This window comes from Typopeltis vanoorti, chromosome 18 (genome assembly GCF_054136105.1).
Source record: "Typopeltis vanoorti isolate ZY-2024b chromosome 18, IOZ_Tvanoo_1.0, whole genome shotgun sequence".
Lineage (NCBI taxonomy): Eukaryota > Metazoa > Arthropoda > Arachnida > Uropygi > Thelyphonidae > Typopeltis > Typopeltis vanoorti.
The window spans coordinates 16,823,287-16,841,563 of record NC_143566.1 but is presented as its reverse complement, the minus strand read 5'-3'; the positions used below and the strand labels follow the sequence as shown (position 1 = coordinate 16,841,563).

Here is an 18,277-nt window from a genome sequence, read left to right as displayed (position 1 = left end):
GTTGTAAAATCTGAAGCAAATTAGTCTGCTGTGTGCGACTGTATTACAGTACACATTCTCGAGTGAATTAAATTTCTAAAGATTTTTTCTATATATTTTTTTATTAATTTGATATAATTTTTTGTAATTTTCATTATTTTTCACATAGTCCAAAAACCTTGCTTTGGAGATCAAACACAAATATGGAAATTTTTCAAGTCACTTCAGGCCTCTAATAAGCAGGTCTGTGATCTCACCCCGGGTAATGAAATTTATCTTCCACCTAAAGCCATTCGCAAGCATTAATGCTGGATTCGAACCGATAGTCTATTGGTTAGCCGAGCAGATAAGTTAATCATTCGGCCAACCAGGCCGGCAGAGCTGGTAAGAAGTAGTTGGACAAATTAACTATGATCGATATCGGAAATCCTCTTTCTAAGAGAGAGTTTCCGATTTTATAAAATGTTCAAACACACATTCTGAAGCTCAATATCTAAAAACACGCGAAATGACAAAAAAATTTTCTTCTAAATTGTAGTCGCATAAAAAAAAAAAACTTTATTATTCAGATGTGAGCAAGGATAAATCTCAATACGCAATTATTATTATTATTATTATTATTATTATTATTATTATAAGAAATATGCGGGATTCTTTCAGCCAGAGTGCGTATTAAAACAGAATGACAAACACGCTAAGTCTACGAAAAGTCGTCAATGTGTGTGTAAGGCAACGAGTGTCAGCTGTCATATAGTTGATGACAGAAAATTTAATTCTTCAATTCTTCAAGACCATGGGAAAGCAATTTAGTTTCCTGTACCACGTTAAGAGATCGTAGAGGAATAAATACCCACGGTATGTGAAAGATTCTGTTGGATGCACAAACAACATGGAAACGGTCGTATGAAAAATAATTGTGGATACATTGAAAGTCCAATGTAATGAATACTGCAACGAAATGTCCGTGTTTACGAGCATTTCATAATCCACAATCGATGCAATAACATTATCGGAATTTTTCGATTGTAAAGAGAGCGCTACGGTATTTCATTATGAGGCGTACTTTTTGGTCGTTTTCCGTAATTGGGTAAGTAAACCATCAGTCAATGGCAAACTCTTCGTGTTCGAAACTAATAAACATAGTGGCGGTGGTTTTTCCCTCCAGTCGCTTCCGATCCACAAAGTGTTCCTGACGAGATTTTTTACAGGTTAGTTCACCATTGCTTTCCCCAACAGGTCCCGAGCCCGGATAAAATCCCAATTTTATCCGGGCTCGGGACCGGCTTATGGCTGGAACGTATTCATGACTGTAATCCATGTGTGTTCACGGGCCAGTTTGCCTGTTCCGGGGGACGAAAAACCTGAGTTTCCGGGTGAAAAATCCCCTACCTCCGTATGAGACCGGCTAACTCACCTTTCGTCGAAAGAGAACAGATAAAAGTTCCTCACTTCACTGACGGGAATCGAATCCAGGTCTTTCCGAACAAAAAAAGGCTTCGTCTATACTGACTGAGCTACGGAGGTTCCAATAAACATAGTGCCGACCAATGTTCCCTCTAATTTTTTGCTGTGAGTGTGCGCAGAAATTTGCTGTGTGCAAAATTTGCCTTCTTTTGAAAACTATGTGCGCACCCATACGAGTCACCATACTGATCATTTAAGCAAAAAAGTTAAAACATTTTAGTTCACTCTTTACCTTCTGGTGTCAATGGGACGTCAGTCAGGTCCCCCCAACTCCCCACCGTGTTCCCACACACGGCAGTGGCCTCCCCAGTAAACAGTCGGAAATCACGATTCACAAGCCTTGGGCAGGACTCGATCCGGGGACTTCGCTCATGCGAGGCCAACACGATACCGACTGTACTAGATAGGATTCTAAGTGTGTGTATTATTACCATCACCAAGTAAGTTGTGTGACATCAATCACAGAGCTAACATAAATATTTTATATGTATTTAATATTAATCTGATTGGAAGTAAGAAATAAAGTAAAAAAAAAAAAAAAAAAAAAAGATAACACTAGTGACTGATTGTCTTTAATTAAATTTTCTAACTTTGCAAATAACTCTAAACATACATAATAAAATATTCCCATTACTAATTCTCACTTTGTTAAACGTTCATAATAAATTTTAATTTCATCATGAAAATCTAGTGTGCGCATATTTTTTGCTTTGTGCGCTAGTTGTAAAACATGTGTGCGCGCGCACATGCGCACAGCTTAGAGGGAACATTGGTGCTGACTGATAATTAGAAGTTAACATGAAATATCGTATTATATTACATCAATCGTGAAAAAATTATATGCTTATTATCGACTTTATTTTCAGTTCTCCTCTGATTCCTTTGTCGTTCCTACAATCTCAGATAATCACTTTCCGAAATAGTGATTATTCATTTTTCATTGTCACAAATCATAATCATATGAGATGATTATGATTTGTGACGCAACTTTCATGCTTAATTAGTAATACTTAATTTAAACTTGTCAAAAATATCAAAATACTTTAAGAATAAAGAGGCACGAATATGTTAAACGGTGCATAATATACAGAAACTGTTATTCTCCCACCTTCCCAATTTTGTTCATACTATTATACAGGTGCTATCTTATTTCAGTATTTATAAATTATGTTACAAGTTCACAGCACAGCCTCCGTAGCTCAATCGGTACAGACGAGGCCCTTTGGTCGGATTATTAAGTTTGATTCCCGTCTATGACGTGTGGAACTTTATCTGGTCTCTTTCGACTAAAGGTGAGTTAGCCGGTTTCATACAGAGGAAGGTTTTTTGTTCTCCTGGAAACTAGGGTTTCTGTTCTCTCAGAACAGGCAAATCTCTCCCATGAACACACGCGGATCTACAGTCAAAAATACATACTTAGAAGTCCCTCATTGAAGGGCACAAGCTCAACCGGTCCTAAGGGACGGATAAGGAAAATTGGGTGGGACCCCACACGACAACAAGTTCACAGCATAAATTCCTGCAGTTTTTAATCTCGCGCGAATATCTGTCTTTTGTAATTATCAGTAACATGCATAGTGTTAAAACTGCAGTGAGTTTTTTAGGTGAAATTTTTAGCCTTCTAGATGTTTAAATCTAGAAACCTAAAATTCGGTTATAAAAGTATTTTTTATAACGATATTCTTGACTGTTGTGTACTTCGTTCTGCTGTAATTCGCGATTCAAAAAATGCTCGGACATCTGTTATTATTATTACAGTCATTTCGCTTATACAGTTTCTGTATAAACGAAATGAAGGCATCTCCATTTAGGAGATCTTCATGGAGTCAGTAGACTCATCAGGGGGACCCAAACTATCCACACAATATCTATCGTACCTCTTCTTGAAGTCATTGATAGACGAAGAACTCACAACTGAGTTAGACAACACATTCCATTCATTCACCACTCTCCAAGAGAAAAACCTATTCCTTATACACTTATTAACCACACTCTTACTTAATTTCCAGGAATGACATCTTGTTCTTCCATCGCTATTCCACTGATGAAATATTTTCCTTGCATTAATTCTATAAAATCATTTTAGTAACTTAAATGTTTCTATCACATTCCCTCTTCTCCGCCTATCAACCAATTTCTGTAACCCACGTACTCTCAATCTATAAATTTAGGGAGCATTCCTTACACCACTCCAACTTGGTCACTCGCCTCTGAATCTTTTCTACCACTTCCTCATCTCCAAGGAATCCAGGCGACCTTATCTATCAAGTTCTTTTTTGTATAACAGACTTATTCTTCTTTAAAGAACTTTGGGTTTCACATTAATAACTGCTCACTGATATCTGAGACGGTTTTGAATTACTGAAAACACTAATTCTTCCAGAGCCTCCGTAGCTAAGTAGGTATAGACGAAGCCTTTTGGGCGGAAAAACTTGGGTTCGATTTCCCTCCAAGACGGAAACCTTTATCTGGTCTCTTTCGATTAAAGATAGACGAAGAACTCACAACTGAGTTAGCAAATGCATTCCATTCATTCATCACTCTCCAAGCGAAAAACCTATTCCTTACACACTTTCGACTAAAGAGGAGTTAGCCAGTCTCAGACGGAAGTAGAGGTTTTTTCACCCGGAAACTCGGGTTTTTCGTCCCTCAGAAGGCAAACCGGTCACACACACACGGATTTACAGTTAAACTACATAAAATCCCTCATGAGGAAGGCTCAACCAGTTCTAAGGAACAGATGAGGAAAATTGGGGGAATCCCATACAACAAAAACAACTAATTCTTCCAAAGTTTTAAGTAAAAGCTTGCTCAGAGGATCAGGGGTTGGTCAATGAGTAATTATAACTTATTCTGACCAGGATTTATTCAGGAAATGTCTTTGACAAATTTTTCAAACATCGAATTTCGTCATTTGCATCGTCTTTTAACTTACCAGGCCTTAAATCTTCCTATGTTACAGTAAAAAGACCATGTCTTTTTATTGCAACACAGGAAGTGTTATGTTGTTCGCGAATATGTTCAGGAATATGTTCGCGCTATCTTATTCACATAAGATAGCGCGAACATATTCTCAGAAGGTCACATTCATTAGCAAAAATTCGGTAGGAACATTCATTAGCAAAACATCGGTAGGAACAGATATTTGGCGAAGCCAAATATCTGTTCCTACCGATGTTTTGTTATAGATGTACATGAAGAATAAAGTACAGCGAATCCGTCTAACAAGTCCATTCACCGACAACACCAACTCGAAAGTTGTACAGTCATACTGCGTTCGAGTTGACGATTTAAACGACTGTATGTCGTTTAAAAACGACATACAGTAATTTCCTGTAAAATCGGTCCATGGCAGGCTGCGATGGATACAAATATCATATCATATGTGGGCACTCAAAACCATCATTTATAAGTAGTCCTTTCCCACTGTTTGTAAGCAACTCTTGTGGTTATAAAAATAATAATAAAAAAAAAAAAAAACTCAATGCAATCAAAGCTATTGAAAAACTCGGAAATTTCGCATGTGTCCATTTTAGCACTAACACTTCAAAAATTTGAAACCACGTGAGAATGCACGGATTTTCTTCTCCTCCTCTTCACACTGGCCGTGAACATAATGTAATCATAGACATCCTCCATCTAACTGTTTAACATCGTTCTGTTAACAGCTGTTCTCCAATCCTACGACAGCATCTCTAATTACAATCCCATGCACGGTCGGATCTACGATTACACGGCATCCTTTTCCAAAATAATAAAAAAATATATATATGTGGTTTGATAAGTGAATTCTTTTATCATGTTATCATCTAAATCAATACCTTGATTGCTTTCAAGAACAATAATATTTGAATCATGCAAGTATCATCTGAAATTAAACCACAAAATTTAAAACGTAAGAAATCTTCACATCAGTTCAGTAATCAGAATTGCACTTTTTAACTTTTCGCAAACATCACTTGAGATTGCTATTAATAACAAACAGTTATATTGTTCTGATATATTTATCTTAAATAAATTTTTATTTTTTTTATTGAACTTGAAAAATGACCTTCAGACATGGATGAATCACCCGTGCTTTGACAGGAAACTGGAACATAATGGGATTAAGAACTAGTTCCGTTCAAATTTTGTGTTGAAACAACACACACACACACACACACACACACACACACACACACACACACACACACACACACACACACACACACACACACACACACAAAATTCAAGTATGCGCACAAGTTCAGTCCCTTATTACCCTCAGAATCATAACTATCTGTACAATAAAGCATAAACAACATAAGTACTATCATGAGTCAGACAACTAGTCTGTTCCGATTTCGTGCCGCTTCTTTCTTTGTCTTCCAACTCTTTTTTGTTCTTTTTGTTGCTGCTGCCGTTGTTAATTTTGCATTTATAAAATGATTTAAGTATCTATTATTGCCCATTCGATTAAGATTTTCTGTCTATTTTTATTTAAATTGATAAACTTATAAAGTCCCCAACTTAGCACTTAATATCCACCTCATGAAAATCTGAACGGTAAATAATGAAGTTATCTGATTGTGACGTTACAAAAAAAAAAAAAAAAAAAAAAAAAAAACTGGGGCGCGGAGGCCTATTGCGGGAGGGGTTAAATATGATGAGCATGTGACAAGTGCTATACAATAGTTATAAATTTATCCATTACAATAATCGCAGTATACGAAAGCAAATTTAAGTACAAATAAAGGAATAACAGGAAGTGCACAGGCTTTCTTGCACTTTATATATCAAAGAGCTTTAAGAACTCTCTCTTCTCTAAGAAAAATTTTTAAACAGCTGTTCTTTATTTTTATTTTTTTAAATTCTGTCAACTAATCTAAGGCAGCATCCCTTCCTGAACAAAATCGTTAATATATTGATAAAAGAAATCGTTTTCGAAAGACTGGCTCTGGATAAAACTTTTCTCCTTACACATAACTCAAGTATAACTCTGATATATTACACTGCGACTAAATAAAATGTTATTCATCAAAGTGTATAAACATTCCCCGTCTACTGAATTAATAGATACTGTTTAATAGCCAAACGTATGATATAATTATTCCTTAGATTCCCAAAACTAAATCAGGAAAATACACGTTTCAGATATTAACATCATTTTTAATGGACGTGATCATTTCGCTCACTCTGTGGATAGGTTATGTTTGACAAGACCATGTTTTCTGTTCTAAACCCAGGTCCCCTTTCAGTCTTTGTCGTCATATGTTAGATGCAGCTCAGATAACTGGATGAAACTAGTAGCTTCAAGACTGCTGATGCAGCATTTGCGAGGCTTTTTATAGGACTGAACAAAGGATGACGCACCCAAAGTGGTGACGTAACTGCTTGTAACTAAGAATACACTGCTTGATAGCAGACCCTGCCCAAGAAACTGTGCATTTAATCTTAGACGAGGGTCAAAGAGGGAAGACGATGTGGATAACCCACATTAATTGATTGATAAGATAAAATAATAAATTCATATAAACAGATTTCCCTACTTTAAAGGGGTATACATATCGCATTGTAGAAGTTCCCAGCAGCAGTAGGGTATGCGTGAGTACATATTAAAGAAGAAATTGCAGTTATGCGACTTTTGTTATAAGCTTCATAAACAACACTCGATGTGCATTTTCCTACTGGGACCAGTGGCTACCTATGAGAAAAGCCATGTGACTTGCCTTAATCTTTACTAGCTTCTTTTTAAAAAATAGTCCGAAGATTGAAAAGATAATTAGTGAGAGTTCTCTACAACGTGCTTCAAGTTGAACTAATTTAGTTAAACTGTAATTCTATATTCTAAAAGTGAAACTTGAAACAAACGCCGTTACTGATTGATCCTGATATGAATGGGAGAATAGGTGCGCTCGAAAGTCCTTGAGTGTTTTGTATTCGTGCGTGTGATTTCTGAATTGTTTGCTTCGGACAGATGTCTTCAGTTTTCTTCATACGCATTTCTTCTTTGTAATGCCTATAGATCTAGTGTCCTTGCTTTTATAGCATACTCTTGGAACTATTCTCAGCACCTCCAATAGCGACGACGCCATTTAGTTAAAAAGATCTGGAACAGGGAGAATATTTATAGAAAGGGCTTTTCAACGGAAAGTGAGTTAGCCGTTCTCACACGAATGTAGTTGTTCTTAGAAAAAAAAGAAAAAAAAAAGCGAAAAGCCAAAAGTATGGAAGGATCCTAGGGAAGTCATTATTCTCGCAGCTACTGAATTAAAAGCCGTTTACACATGTAAGGGTACACGTGTAAACATATATATATATATATATATATATATATATCAAGGATAAATATCGGAAACATTTTGCAGAAATTTTGAAAAACTCCAGATACGGAATTGAAATCCGGATCCCTAGAGTAAAGCGGGGGAATTCCTGCTTTTAAGTCGGTTATTGCACCTATGTGCATGAATATGACTGACGGTGCACGATTTATCATCACTTCATTTTAGTGCGATTCTTCGTCACATTGAACTTGTGTTTCACCCTGATAATAAGCTGGTGACTAGCACAATTTTGTGCTTTTAATTCACATCCCTTTCCTTTAGAAACTTACACGCGACTAATATAGCAAAAAAAAAAAAAAAAAAAATTGTCTTGAGAAAGTAGCAAATTATCCTTCAGTTCGGAAAAACCTCTGTTCCTTGACAATACACCCGCAGCATCACTAGCACTGTAAGCTAGTAAGGCATAATCCTATTCACAGCAAAATAACACACTAAATTGTAAAATCTCAATAACCTGCTGCACATTACGGTGCTTCAGTGATTTCTTCTTAGCTGAAGTATAAAAGATTAGTGTAAAACAAATATAAAGGGAAGACGATGAATGACAGTCGCGTGTAAATTTCCAAGTTCCGCATGATATTGAACTTTCCCAACCCTATATTTTATCATTTCTTTTCATGCTGAACTTTTTTTAGTTCAGCATGCAACGAAGAGATACGCAAATAAACAAAATAAATCATCAAGACTTAGTTATAATGCTCGCTTAACCTCTAACCGAGTTGTTCTGAGGTTCCCAGTAAAGATGCAGTCTAAGGCACACGCCCTGCCGACATCAGGGTACAAAACTAAAATGGCATGGGCTTTGTAATTCAAGTACTTCACCCACATACAGACCCACATGTGGAGCGAACAAAAGTGGCCGGACAAAGACTGTAACAGCTACGCCTTTACGTGGTGACATAAGGAAATAGCGTTGCATAAAACTGGCGAGTAATGTACTTCTACATAAGATTAACCCAGCAGGAAACCAAGCCACTTCAAAAATAAAAAAAAAAGTGCAGTATACAACCCACGTCTTCCTGTTTTCATAGAGTTCTTGCTTTCATATGCACGGCTACATCTGTGCCATTTAAACTGTGTGCGTATATTAAACACTAGGCTATGGCGTAAATACAAGCACACGTCGCTAGGTTGATTCACCCGAGTTCTGTTGAACGTTACGTCATGAGTAAAACATCACGTGCAAAAGAAGCGAACGTGTGTATATAGTGTTGAAATTGCTCCGCAGAATGGCTTCGCTGACAGCTTTGTCATTATACCTACGCCGCGAGAAGCATGTAATGCTAGGCTGAGCAAATTACATAAAAATGAATAATTTTAACTGTATCATTACTAAGAACAAACAACGAGGAAAAATGAAAAGAAAAAACAGCTAACAGCTGAAAATGGCGCAAATTTCATACAATATTCATGGACTGAATAAAGTAAATTCTGAAAATAAAATTATAATAGCAGGTATGCGTATTAAGATAAAGTTTCGAGTACTTAAAAAAACAACTGCTCATAAGAATTAGTTAAAATAAATGCATTTGCTACAATATAACTCAACAAGGTGTTTTAACACCTTGTTGAGTTATAACAAAAGTCTAACGAAATAATATTTCATGACCAGTCTCCAATTAACAATTTACTTCTAAATTAATCTATTATTTGTTAAGTTCTGATCTGATCAGTTCCTATATTTAATGTCAGAAACCCACAACCCACCTATATGCTGATTTTCCCCAAAAATGTTTGTTTCAGTTTTGCGTCTCCATGTGACCATACCATATTAGATAAGTTCGGCTTACATATTCTTGAATTGTAATTATGTCAAGTTATTTTCTGTCTTTTGTTTTTAATATCGACTGATGTCATCTGCTCACCCCCCTAACTTTCGTTCAACTCTATATTTATTTGTGGTCAACTTTTTTTTTATTTTTATTTCCGGTCTTTGATTAGCTTTTTTCTTGTTCCAAATAAATGAACTCAACTGATTTCCCACCATTAATTTTCATATTTAAATAGCCATCTTCTATGTTGTTTACAAAAAAAAAAAAAAAGTACAAAAATATATATAAATGAAATGTTTGTTGCTATTTAAGATTTTTTTTCCTTTTAACTGGAGTTCTAAAGGTCCTACTCCAATTCGCAATACACAGTAAAGATGATCGTCCCATATCATATTTCTACTTTACGATTAGCTCTGTTCATATGAGAGAAAAAAATTACTCGCAAATATAAGTCTACGTAGTAACTGGAACTGAAACAGAAATAACCAACAAATTGGCGGCTGGCTGATTCGCGTGCATAACGTGTGGGTGTTATGCACTTCACTTAGCGGTAAATAACTGTGTTCGCAACTTTGCGTATTTAAACACACTTTTGTCTCTGACGGTTTGATTCGATACATTCTAGAGGAAGAAACTGACGAATTAATATAGTTAGTGGATATCCCTGGGGAACACAAGCAGTAATTTTTTTTTTTTTTTACGTGCTGTTTCCGAAGATGTATAATTACATATCATTGGAAAATAAACCAACAGAACCTGCGATACGTCTATCAGTCTAGTGTCACTGAGTGAAGACTCTGTTGTGGCCTGCGTATGTCCATTTTCGGAAACAAAACTCTTCTACCGAAACATGAGGCTAACTCAAATGGTTTGAATAAGTATGGGTTAAATACAATCCGCTTAATTTATTTATTTATTTATGTATTAATATGCACAAGAAACAGCGAAAACAATTGTACGGCAATTATCTTCACGCCTAGGACGGTAGAAAACGCATATACTTCTATGAAGTTATCCAGATGGACACCTACAGTAAATCACAGTTTTTAATTACTTTTAAGTTGATGCAATTTGTCTCATGCTTGATAAAGTATTTGGGATTCTAAAGAGATGAGCCTGTATATAGCCAAACAGCTAAAAAATGGATGGTGTATTCGACATGTAAATTTCATACAGAATACAAAACTGAGGATGAACAAATGGAGAAGACGTACGGTCAAAAAACCCACGGAAAACTATGATTAGTTTTCCGAGGATTTTGACTTTGACGATTACATCCGAGGTGGGAATGTTACAGTGAAATGAGTGTTTTTCTTAAAAAGTCAGATATTTGTCGACGGCACATTTCCGTGTTCTCCATTTCGCCGGTTATTTATTATTCGCACTGTGAAAACGACACTCCATCCCACTAGTGTTCTTCCTAAAGAGCTTCCTTGGTATCGACAATTGCCTTAGGTTGGGTTCGAATCCCGTCTAGGACATGGAAGAATTTTTATATGAGCTTTTCAAGTGAAGGTGAATCACCCGGTCTTATATGGAAGTGGCAAGGTTTATCCTTCCATAAAAAAGGCAAAACACGTGCAATTAATAAGCATAATATACTGGCGTCATAGAGTCTTGATTGCTTCTGCGCAATTCCAAATAACTCTATTCATAGGAAGTTAAATGTATACAAAAATGTTTCGAATATTAATTAAAAAGTGTGTTTAGAGTTGCATCTGTGCTTTTCAGCCGTGTAGAGTTGTTGCCGGATTTAGTAGTAACAACAACAACGGGATGCAGTTTCATCTAACACATTCTCGGTAGTGAGAAAAGCAAAAGAACACAACCTAACTGAAGAGCACAAAGGTGGAAATTTCGAAATCGGTCAGTGACTTCACTGGATTTTGGGATTACCTTGAACTACTGGAATGACGTAAAAAGTTCGGAAATTCGACAATTAGCTAACGGAAGATGCGAAGATGTTCAGCATCCAATAGCTTGGTGGGTCTATACAAATACTGAATCAGAAAGAATGACAAATACATTTGTGAATCTTTCCATTCCTTCCCATTTCGATGACATGTTTCCTCCCCCATTCCATTCACACCAGGATACTTAAACGGAAATTCTCAGCCAAATACAAGTTGATGTAAATACTGTGAATAAGGTGTGTCTGGGAAGGGGGAGTAATAATTCAAACATACGAAAAACGAAAAGAAGCAAAAGAAAGATTGCTGGGACAGTCCTGTTATTACAAAAACTGAAAAGTGAAATCGAAAAAATCTTACAAGGATATAAAACATTGCTGAAGCATAAAGCCACTTCCTTGTGGTATCCGCTGGTCAATGTTAACAGGCTGTTAAATTATATACAAAATTTCATTGATTGTCAGGAAAGCATAGCATGCTTCATCCCGTAAATTCAAACGCTTCAACTAGAGATCTATTACCTTTTGTAATATAAAGCGTTTCAGAAGCTGACCAGTTTTTAAAAAGAGATTCCTCAGTGCGTTTGATTGATACTCAAAAGATGGTCTGACTGAAGCCAGGATTCACTTGACTTTTAGGAAAAACCTCAACTTTAGGTTTTCCTAAAACACAAATTATAGGAAATCCTCAATACAAAATTTCATTTATTTTCCATTTGAGCCGAACGGAGTTAAGTATTTGTGTGTAAATGACATGGCAAGTTTATGTAGAGATCCAAAATCTAAACGTCAATAAAATCCAGCTATTCATAGCTAAAGAATAACATGTTCAGACAGAAGGACAAACAAATCTGTTAGATTTTTACATCCTTACGCATTAAAAAAAAAAAAAAGTTTCTGCTCCGAAAAATTTGGAGAAAATGCTGACTTCTTTGCCAAGCAACAACATTCTATAACAGCTACACTTTAGCGAATCCCTTGCACAAAGAGAAAAATGATTTACGGATGATAACTAAACATCGAGTAATTCAACAAAACTATGTAACAATTTGAATTAAATCTCATTATAATTCTGAAACAGTTACAAGTATTATTCCATATAATGATTTATAAAGGTCTGCGAAATTTTACAAGAAATATTTTCAGATTCTTTTGGTGCATTTTGTAAATTTTTCAGTTTCAATACCTACAGTTTATGCCCATATACTTCTGTATACAACAAACGCATATTGAGAGAAACGAATTCTGGCATACAGCGCCCTCTCACTAAAATTCAAAATGAAAGTACATTTTAAATAATAATAGAAAAATGGAAATAGAAAAATCTGGTTCAACAATGGATTTGTTGAACCAGACATTTTCGCATATTCCTTGACTGTATTCTGTAACTAGTAATTTTAGATGAAACGTACCTACTCGGAGTTCGAAGTAGTCGACATTATCTTTTTTTAATGACTAAAACTAATCCTGGGTGAGCCAAGGTCACCACTACTCGTCAAATTTGATCCAGCTGTTAGGAAGGAAAAAATGTCCATCTGCTTTCAACGACATTTGGCAGCAGACTAGGACTGTCAACTTATCTAATCCTTGACCCACTCATGGTACTAATGTACTATAGGTTCTCAACCTTCCGTGGGTGAGATGGAATTAAAAAAAAAACAATAAAAAAACTGTTAGTGTTTCGTTGTGGAAATAAAAGCTTCCTATTGGACAGTAAACACTTCCAAATGACATTTAAGTGCAGTGAAAAATGATACGTCTTTAGGTTTACCATATGAACAATTCTAAACCGTTATTCCCATCAAATACCTATAAATCCTGCTTTTCTATATATAACAACAAATACATCCTCATGTGTCAGGCATTTGTTAAAAACGTGTCTGTACATCTTTAAAGGAGCTTCTAAAAAAATTATTTGTCAAACAAACATTCCTCTGGTTCAAGTAAGTACACACTCATCTGCAGTTTGGTCAAACTGAAGGGAGAACTTTGGTACTAAACGATACTCCGGACAGGAAGTAGCCATACAACTTAAAGACACCTGTGGCGTACACAGTATTTTTTTTTTTTTATGTTATTGTCACTACCAACTCCCTCAGCAAACGAACGCGAAGGGAAGACAGCAAAAAGGAAAATACTTTATACAAACATTTGGCAAAAGGTGCTATCCCACTTCCACAGACACCTGATGGAAATTCCAAGGCGTATTAATGAAGGAAGAGAGCCTAAAAGGAGTTAAAAATGAGATATGTGTGTTGTAAAATACACCTATCATATAATTCTCAAGCGATCTATTAAATAAGCCTGTGTATCGATAGGTCATATTGCAATTACCTTTGTACCGACAATCGGTCACAGTGTAATGAGCTATCCAAACGAAAATGGGCACCGTGATCAAGTGATGGTGCGATTCAGCATGTGTAAATAATAAAATCTATTTAATACAAGCTAGAATAAAACAAACGATGAATATATTTATTAGCATATACTAAACTATACTTTATTTTTCTACTCATTTGGGGAATTTTCGCTTTCATTTAATGGCGGTTTTACCATTAGTAATGTAAAACCGCCATTAAATTAAAATCCCTTCAGATCTAAAATATTAACTGTATACATCTTAAACATATCCAACACGCTGCAGTATATTCAAAATGAGCACAAAATATGTGAATGCAGATTTTGATCACTTCAAGTAATGGCGCTACGTGTCTATTTTTTAATATTTTTTTTTGTTTCAAAATTGATAAAAAAAGCTAGTAAAAGACGATTTATTGAAAATGGCATTTGAAAATGTTATTATGAGAAGCCAAGTGCAGTGCATCGAAAGTTGCTTAAACCGGATATTCGCACTGCTAATTTCACTAGAAGATGTGCAAAGTCAAGCTTATATATGTAATGGTGTGTTGTACTTCTGACAAATGATATATGCGTCTGCTTGGTTCGCAGTATTAAAATTCTGGCTAATCCAGAATGACCGTTCGGTCAGTGTGGAAACAATTACATAAGATTTTGGATTCAGCATGCGTTGCCTCTATAGTTCAAGCTGACGGATATTCTGGAAAGTCATGTAGCAGGAGAAATGCCTATCCAAAAATTCTTGCTAGTAAGGTTTACTGTTCGGAATGATCAAAAACTCACCTGGATTGAGTGCAACTCTTTAACTCAAACCGCGCCATGCAAAACCGGTTTTAAAGGCGTAATGTTGGTTACCATTCCCTTCCCTTCTCTCTCTCTCTCTCTCTCTGTTCCTGTCTGAGCCCACGAGTTATCGGATACCACACATTAGTCAATTGCATTAAGTTCGAATGCATGCTGCAAAATCTCTAGACAAAAAGAGACATTAATTTAACAGACATAGAAGAAAACAACAGAGTATGTAAGACACACTGTATGTGACTTGAAACACATCCTACATCGCGCAAATAATTTTCTTATTAAGCAGTAAAAAATAATAATAAACTAATTAATAGCATTTTTTTGCAGTTGATTACTGATATCACTGTCCTTCGCTGATGCCATACTAAATCGATAGGAGAACAAAATTTGCACGATCCATTAAGCTCAATTTGTGGTTGCTTGAAAGCGATGTTTCACAATCACCAATTTACTTCTAAAAAAATAATAAAATAAAAATATCTGCTTCTTAAAATTTCCAGTTCCTTTAAATGGTATCTTTAGATTTCTATTCCATTAGTAGATCTACGAAGATTGAATTTCACTCTGCTTTTATGCGCAGAATATTAACGTCGCTTATGAGTGTTGAAAAGAAAAAAAAAAAAAAACTAGTAAGCATTAAAGATTTAACTATTTCAAACAAGTGAAAGTAAACTCCTTAAAACAACTTTGCAGCCTCAAAAAATTAAACGAACTCCGTATTCATCGAATTCAACTTAAGTAATATAATGCTTTCATTGTAAAGCATCTTCTATTTATATATAATTGTGAAATAAATAATGTATTAGCTAAGATATAGCGTTTACTGATTATGTTTTTTGCACTGTATATAGATCGCCATTATATTCAAATTTTCAATATATTCAATTTTATATTCAATATAATATACATGCATAGTATTATATACGTCCGAAAGAATGTATACTTTGCATTATGGGATACTAAGGCCATTAATATGAAGTCATCATTAGCTTCTATATACATGCAGCCTAGTTTGAAGATACCAACCATGAGAAGTTCGTATTCGATAAAAACAGCTTTTAAAATAATTCTTTGCCGCATGTTTCTGGTTTAATTTTAATTTCTGAAAAATATTTTGAAAAAGTGATCTTCACTCGAAATATTACATGAAGACAATTTTCGTCGCCCAGTGCGAGACTACCACTCGAGCTTATTAAAGCCTGAAGTTGCTTGTGAAAAAGTTCCGTATTTGGAATACTAATTTATGTAATCTGCAGCCCTACATGTAGTATTGAAAATGTGCTATATGTTACCGATCTTTAATAAGTGGGATAAACATTTGTGTGCAACAGTAAATTTAAAATTCACCGAAAGTCGCTAATGAATCTGAATGTCATTTCAGATTCATTTCAGTCATTTCGTTATAATAGAGATCTGTATACAAAGTAGAAAACAACTAATAATCCCTATATCTAAGCTAATCAGGATCCACCAACTGAGTCAAAATGGATTTTTTTTTTTTTTGCATATCAGCAAAAATTACAAGTACAAAATAATAAATTAATTAAAAGTGCTGCATAGGTCAACAGCTTTGTGCCTGCATTGAGCATATATTTGAGCATAATTATTGGAGGATTCGCAACTATGACATATCCAGGCCTTTGTTTAATTGATATAATTTACTTCAGTTTTCACTAATCCCTTATTTCAAATTTTTAAGTCGCATTACTATTTTTAAATCATATAAATACAGCTGAATATACTATAAAGAAAAATTATCATACCAGGATTAATAGTCAAAATTGTGACTAAATATAATCCATGGGAGCTCCTCTTGGCCCATGAAAGTTCAATAGAACACACACACACACACACACACACACACACACACACACAGAAAAAAGAAGAAAAAAAAGCCGGGAAAAAATAATTGTTTTCTATAAAATGTAATGCGCCCTAGATGTGTCAGTTGTTCTACGTGTATGCACCCTAAATCCTCTCATACTAAATATAAGGGAATATTGTGAAGCTGATTATGAGATTTATATGTAAATAGCAACACCAAGCTAAATTCATCCAAGAAAGGGTACTTCTTGTGTACGTTGTGTTTCGCCTGTTAGTTCAGTGATGGGCCGTGCACATACAAATTAAATTTTATGTCAGCCAGTAAGAAAGCTCCACACACATAAAAAAAAAAAAAGGAAAAAAGAAATACACAAAAAAAAAGCTAACCTGGCTGCAATTAGGCGAGTGAGTCAGACCTTGAGAAAGTACTGTTTGTTAGGTTCATCATGTCGAGTTGTGGCTGGTAAAGCCATCACCTCAGGAGTGGTGCCAGGTGTAGCAAATGACTCCCCATTGCCTGAAGCTACCTAGGAACAAGTAGAACTAGTTCTGTCGACACACGTGACAGGAAGTGGGCTTACCTCGCTTGCAAATCCCTAACTTGACTCACAAGGAGCTGGCCTGAGGGCTCCACTGGCGACAGATCCTTCAGTCGCTGCATTAGCTTACGCTAGCACTCACATAAATTGCGCCGTCATCCGTAATTGCAGCCCGATGCACAATGGCTATATAAAGCGTAATTTGGTCTTGTCTTTATCCCACCTCCTCAGATGTGCTCAGGGACAACATTTTGAAGTTTACTTGCATTTAAGCAAGGGGGGGGGTAGTTTTCCTGTAATTATAAACAGTAATAATGATGCATTATAAATAACATGCCAATAGAAAGGTATAGGGAGCGATAAATAAAAAAGAAACGATTAATAGAAAGAATGGTGAACAGTTATCAGATTTCAGACTGCCATTTTTGTAGGGAGAGATGCCAAGTCTCTCTCTCTGAATACAGCCATGGGGGGGGGGGGGGGTATGTATATATATTCCCACTCAACCTCCAGGGTAATTTAAGGCATATGTTATTTTATGCGTATCGATTCTCGTTGACGGGGTGATGTAATGCATATATTGACATCTGAACCATCACCAAATTAGTACTTCACTCAGTACTGTATTGCAAATTTACGGAACTTTTTCATATAAAAAGAAATCATTTGTTTACCATTCATGTCAATATTTATAGTATCAAGGAAATGATGACTTCTGTCGCCGAATCCATTCTTAAAATCCGATTAAATATATAAATATAATTATTTTATCCAGCTAACATTCAATAATCAAACGATTATTTTTAGAAAAAATGATTTTTGCTTTGATTAAAAAAAATCATGTACAGCAGTTTCTACATATGTTGATTTGATACCCATAAATTATTAAACTCAAGAACCTCATGAATTAACTTTATGGCTCACGCTGTTGATTAATTGGAAAATGTTTATGTCAGTGATTTAAAAAACCTTGTATGAATCAATCTCATGATAAAAGCCATGCAAGAGTTTCAAAATCTTCAGTTAATGGTCACTATCAATCTAAATAAATAAATAAATAATAAAAAAACTGCCCCAGAATAAATTCTGCTTTTTTTTATAACTCAAATAATAATCTTTACTCGCGTGACATCTGAATGGAATTACAGTATTTAATACTAAAAGCAGCGAACAAATAAAAACGTATATTAATAGCTGCTAAATTATGAACTTTTAGGCGCGTGCTGTTATGGCAACAGTTTACTAGACTGATGTAATGGAACGTATAGATAGATGCAACCAATAATGGAAACAAAAATAAAAATACTT

The 18,277-nt window shown here is 35.3% G+C and overlaps 1 protein-coding gene across 3 annotated transcripts in view; it reads right to left on the bottom strand.

The window, feature by feature from the left end:
* sd (TEA domain transcription factor 1 homolog scalloped) overlaps window positions 1–18,277 on the bottom strand; it is a 336,647-nt gene that overhangs the window by 156,675 nt on the left and 161,695 nt on the right. The window lies entirely within an intron of this gene.